The following is a 6,526-nucleotide window of genomic DNA, read 5'->3' as shown; positions in this document are numbered from 1 at the left end:
GAAAACGCCAAAAATGTGTATTTGTTTATATAAATTATTCGTAAGATTAACAAATGCATAACTTAATTTCTGAGTTATCTGAGCAAGATGAGATGAAAAAACCATTCATTTTTGCTGGAAACGCCGAAAATGTGCATTTTTTTATATAAATTGTTCGTAAAATTAACAAATTCATAACTTAATTTGTGAATTATTTCAGCAAGGCGAGATGAAAAAACGATTTATTTTTGCTTGAAAACGCCCCAAATGCGAATTTTTTCATATATTTGGCTTATCAAATAAACAAATATCAACGGATAGTAAAATATTCATAGAAAATATAATTAGGAATATCATTACAATAAGAGTAGACGAAAAAAAGATTGTTTGCCTTCTATTAATTTCTGTGGTGTACATTTGTTTATAGAATTTGTTTATAGAAGTAATTAAAAAAGATTTAATTCTGAATTTTGATGGTCACGTAGCATGCAAACAATAAAAGCTAGAAATTTTACACCATGAATATATTTTAACAGCAAGTATTCTTAATATAGATTATTTTTTATTAAAATTCGCTAACAACAATAACCTTTGCAAGCTAACATTTTTACATTCTCATCCTAATGAGAAGGTATTGGTTTTATTTAAATTTTAACTTTGTCGGTTTTCATCAAATCTCCACGTTTTGAGACCCACTGAGTCAGAAAAAACGATTATTACGAGGATGTTTGTCCGTCTGTCTGTAGTCTGTATTCTATAGGCACGATACCTTTCGACACATTGATCAGATTAGATTCTGTTTTGGCACACTTTTTTAAAACCAAACAACGCATGATATGAAAAAAAGTCGAGAGCAGAAAAATGTTAATTTTCGAAAGCCCTACAAAATGATTATAACAACTTTTTTAATTTGGTCGAAAAGGTGAAAATTCAAAATTTGATCGTACCAAAAATTTTTGATACCACATTTTTCAAAATTTTTAAAATCTATGTACGGTTATTCATACTACTCAGAAACTCAAACAATTTATCTTAATGACGTTTTTGTATAAAAAGAAAATCATCAGAGTTAGAGCATTTTCAAAATCCAAAAAAACAAATAAAAATGAACATTTTAAGCCAAACAAAGCACGATATAAAAAAAAGTCAGGAGAAGAAAAACGTTAATTTTTGAAAGCCCTACAAGATGACAGCAACAACTTTTTCAATTTGACCGAAAAGTTGAAAATTCCAAATTTGATCATACCAAAAATTTTTGAAACCACATTTTTTCAAGATTTCAAAATTTTATGTAAGTTGTTTATAGAATTTGAAAACTCAAACAATTAATCCCTATGACTTTTTCCTATAAAAATAAAATTATCAGAGTTAGAGCATTTTCAAATTAAAAAGAAACAAACTAAACTGAACATTTTGAGCCAAATAACGCATAATATGAAAAAAAAATCAAGAGAAGAAAAACATTAATTTTTGAAAGACCTACAAGATTATCATAACAACTTTTCTAATTTGGTCGAAAAGTTTAACATTTTAAATTTGATCCTACCAGAAATAATGAAAAATAAAAAAATTCCATTTTTTAGTCAGACTATGCAAGATACGCAACAAATGAATAAGCTTAAATTGCGCGCCCTGAAAAGACCTAGGATACGTAGTTTTTGCTTTAGTCGTAAAAAATAACATTCAAAATAAAAATATTAAATTTTTTTGAAAAAAACGACATAAGTACGAACTAAAATTAACAGACAAAAGTTGTTCGCCTAAAAAGATCTATAAATTTAATATTTTTTAAAAGAACGAGTAGATTTTCTTTCAATCGTAAAGAATAAGATTAAAATAAACAAATTAAATTTTTGGAAAAAGGACAGAAAAGACGAAAGAGGGCATAGGACCCTTTATAGGTTCCTGTATTAGAACCTATTCAGATGCGCAGCAGTTTTTATTTAATCGTAAAAACAAGATCAAAACTAAAAAAATTATAAAAGCAAGGAAATAAGAATTAGTATAATTCAATTTTTATGCATATTATGAATTGTAATGATATAAATTTATTGAAATAATACATTTCTCATCACAGTTTAGAATACAATTTAAAGCAAAATAAGAAAGAAATATAAAAATAATCATAATAAATACCATTTGTTCTTTATTTTGCAATTTTTTAATAGGCAATCCCAGCAAGAGTTACATAAAAACGTATTATATTTGATATAAAAGTGTTGTGTATAATGTAGAAAAGTTTGTATGTTGAACAAAACCAAGTGCGAAGCACGAGATACGTGATGAGAATGTGTTCGTTAAAGCCGAAAGAGTTTTAACAAAAGAGAGTTCACAATCACAAAATTACAGTGGTGAATGTTTTCAGTATAATTTTGAAAGGTTTGCGCAAGAATGTGCGAAAACATAAATACCGAGCGCGTAGCGCGAGGTAAATACATAATCGAGCGCGAAGTGCGAGATAAATGTACAATCGAGCGCGAAATCAATACATCATCGAGCGCGTAGCGCGAGAACCAACACTCGCTCCCTAGGCGTGCTCAAACTTGCGAGCGAAGCGAGCCGCTGCTGGTACCGCTGCTCTATGAGGAAGCAACATTAAACAATATAGATCAGAAGTATATCAGGTAAATGTATAATTAATAAGTTGGATTTATTACTTTTTTTATTAAATGTTAATCAAAATACTTTTCAGGTTATTATGCTGTGATAAATGTTTAAATATTTACATTTACCATCAAAGAAATACATTGCGTTCAATATTAATTTATTCTATCATTATACCACACATTTTAAACATGTAATATTATTTTTTTAATTCAGTAAGCTCTAATCTTTAATGTGTATGAAGTTAATCAAAAGTACTTTTTTCAAACTTTTTCAAAAACAAGCTTTTTCCAGTTAAAATACCGTCCTAATTTCAAAAGCCTGGGGAAGTTTGAGCATCCTATTGATGAACAGCGCTGAAATCATTATTTAAGCCTGAAAGGTCTAAAAATGAAAAATGTTCAATTTTACTGGCTCCCAACAAAAATGGTATACTCATTCAAAACTTTAAATCTTTACATCGTTAATTTGAATCGGACAAATTTTGATTGCCCTGTACTTTCCTAATACCTAAATTTTGAAAATATTTATGTATTACATTTTAATTTTAATGTTTTGTAAAAACTTGACCTTTAAATATTGTCATATTAAAAGTCTGCAATTTATGCATGGCACTGTGCAATTATATTTTCGATAACAAAATTAATGCATTTTAAAGTTTTTAATTATTACAGCGAGGGAGAGAGAGAGAGAAATCACTTCAGAGACTCTGGATTCATGGTCACCTTCAGCCCAAAACTGACACTAAATCCAGATTTGACTGTTATATCCGAAATATGTTATTTAAAAAAAGAATTCGAATTGTCCGAAATTTGACACCACAGTTTTTCAACGGATCTCCACGTTTCGAGACCCCTGAATCCGAAAATCAAATTTTTACGATGGCGCCTGTCTGTCGTCTGCCCGTCCGACCGCAAACACGATAACTCTCGTAAACACGATATCCGAGCTTAAAGCGCGAGGTTCAACCGTCGCGCGCCCTAGGCGCGCTCAAAGTTGCGAGCGAAGCGAGCCGCGCGGGATGAAAATGTGCCCGCGAAGCCGGCAGATTTTTTTATTTTTAATTATTTAAATTGTCAAAGATGAAATGTTGAGTTTTTTAATTTGAAATTTTACCATTTTTGAATATTATACAATGCAATTATTCAACAATTTTTCATTTCTAATGATTGCGTTTGAAAATCCTATGCCTAAAAATTTTTCAAGTGTTATGGCCACGAATAGTTAAATTTAAAGAATATTCTTAATGATGGAAATAATCCACATTAATTTAAAGTTGTAATTTGAAACAAAATTTAAGTTTAAATGTCGTAATTTTAAATGCTGTAAGTTAAAAATGATAACTTCATTCTTAACTCTTCTCTATATTATATATAGGTGAGTAGACAAGGGCTCAATTGGTAACTAATCGATGCCTTAATCAGGGTGCATTTTTCGAAAAGCTCAGGACTCAATCATTAAGTCTACATATAAATATTCCTGAACCTAGAAACAATGTATTACTCAGAAGGACCAGAAATGGACAAAACTGCAAAGAAACTTTCTGTTTATGAACAGAACATTTTTGGTCCCTTTATACTCACTCCAGATTAGCCGCTCCGCTACCGAGACGGTAATCGCCCGACCCGCATCCTTTACCTGCTAAATATAATCAAATCGCTTATGGTTCGGGTCGACCGGGCTTAATTTTTTCCATTACCTTTCCATTTAACAACGGACCTCATATACATGACCAGAAACTATTTTTAGGTCATAGGGCAGCTACAAATTGCTATCGATCACTACTATTATAACAATCTATGATCTGTTTTATTTCTTGATTCTTATTTGTGCCCCTTCACTCATTGTTCTTGCATCTGCTGATTGGCTTGTACATGATTATGCCATATGCACATATTCTGAAATATTTGAATATGTAGAATATGAAATTTCTGTATCTTAAACGAAGGGAAAAATGTTATTGTTTTAATTTTTTAGGGAAAAATGGTTTACGTTATTTAGGAATTTTATATTTTTCCGCAATTTTGGAACGTTCTAAAACCCACAAAATGTTGTCTTCTCATAGAAGAAAAAGAATAGGTGTCATTTTTGCAAGATAAAGAAAATTTTGATTCAGCAAATTCAACTTTTTGAAGCATAAAGAAAATGTTTTTTGAATGAAGTTTAAAAATGTTGTAATCAGCCGAAAAATTCAAATAAAGAGATAGAGAGAGAACAGAGAATCTTAACCAATTTTGAAATCCTTTTTTCTAATTTTCTCCAATTTCAACACGCATATTTTTTTGGTTATCTAAGGGACCATTCAGTATATTTACTCAAGGGCCCCAAGGGGGGATATCTACATGACCGTAGTTGGGTGGGAAGGGGGGGGGGTAAAAGTTATTGTTACGTAATATTTAATTATTTAACATTGCCGAGAGCGCAGCGTTCGGTAAACCTCGAGGTTGTTGATTACACGACATTTCACACGATGACAAAATGACATTTAAGCATGAAAAAACATAATGCGCACGCTGTAGGACATATGCAGTAGCTATAAGGTTTAACTACATGGATATTATTAATTAAAATATTAAAGTTCAATTATATATTCAATAACGTCTACTAATAAAAACTGCTATAATATCAGCAAAACGAAGATCAGTTTTAAAAGAAATTTCCGTACACTCCTGTCTTCTGACTCTTAGAAGATCTGCCAGATATGCATTTTTAAATAATTTTACGCATTTTTTCAGTGAACTTTTTAAATTATTCAGCAGTAAACAATTTCTAAAATATGAGATAAGAGACATATTAAAGATGAGACTTTCGTGCATATTGATGAGTGTTCTTAAAAGTTGCCAATTAATTACTAATTAACTGTCTAATTCTTTAAAAACATTATAAATGCATATTTCTTATTCATCTACGTTTTCCTACTTGCACAATTTTACCGTTTTTCTTCATAACGTTAGTTTTAAATGATTAAGCATAATTATCTTGGCTTGCGTTAACCCTCTCCTTATTTTTTTTATGGAAATTTTGTTAAACATAAGGTGATTATGTATTAATATATTTGCCTGTTTCGGTGTAAAATTAGAAAACGCTATACAACATAACTACGGTAAGCTGTTGACAAATAATTACTTTCCTACAAGAAAGTATTAAGAAATTTCTTTTGAAAGTTCCACGGCCAAATATTTTAATGAAAAATTAACTCTGATTATTGAGTTTTTTCTGGAAAGAAATTATTAAAAATAATAAAACTGATATTGAAACAGCTAAACCAATATAATTATTGTCAGTAAGGTAAAATTGTAAAGAAGAGCTGAATGAAAAGTAATTAAAATTCTCAAATTTTAAAGAAACACCTCCTAATTCTTTAATATTATTATTATTATTATTATTATATTTTCAAAAGATCAAATCAAAATTATGGCCAGCAATGGTATTTTTTTGAAAGATGTATGGCAATTGAAAGGAAAAATTAATTCTGCAATTGACTTTTTTTCTGTATAAAAATTATTAAAAACAATAAGAAGTTGGATGTGAAAAATTAGTATAAGGAAAGAAAAGAGAGAGGGTCGAAAATACGAAGAGTTCATACTTTCGTTATTTCGGCAAGTGTGTCGCCATCTACTGGACTTCAGAACTATTCATTCCCCCAACAGTGGCTCTCACCGTGTATAGAGAACCTTTCCTCTGCGCTCTCACCTTCCAGGAAAATGTTCATAATTGGCATCAGTAGAAAAGGTCTTAGCGGCCAGCCGCCGCTCGAAAAGACCGTTGAGAAACCAGCGGTCATTTTCAACGGTAGCCGAATGGTCCCTTTCAACGGTCTTTCAACGGTGTCCGAACGGTGTATTTTCGTAAGGGACTAAACACTCCTTTGTGACCAGCCGCTAGCACTTTTTTTTTAAGGATGAACCTTGATAACTATCACTCGTAGAAAAAAATTTTTGCA

This window comes from Belonocnema kinseyi, chromosome 10 (genome assembly GCF_010883055.1).
Source record: "Belonocnema kinseyi isolate 2016_QV_RU_SX_M_011 chromosome 10, B_treatae_v1, whole genome shotgun sequence".
Classification (NCBI taxonomy): domain Eukaryota; kingdom Metazoa; phylum Arthropoda; class Insecta; order Hymenoptera; family Cynipidae; genus Belonocnema; species Belonocnema kinseyi.
This window is presented reverse-complemented; position numbering follows the sequence as displayed.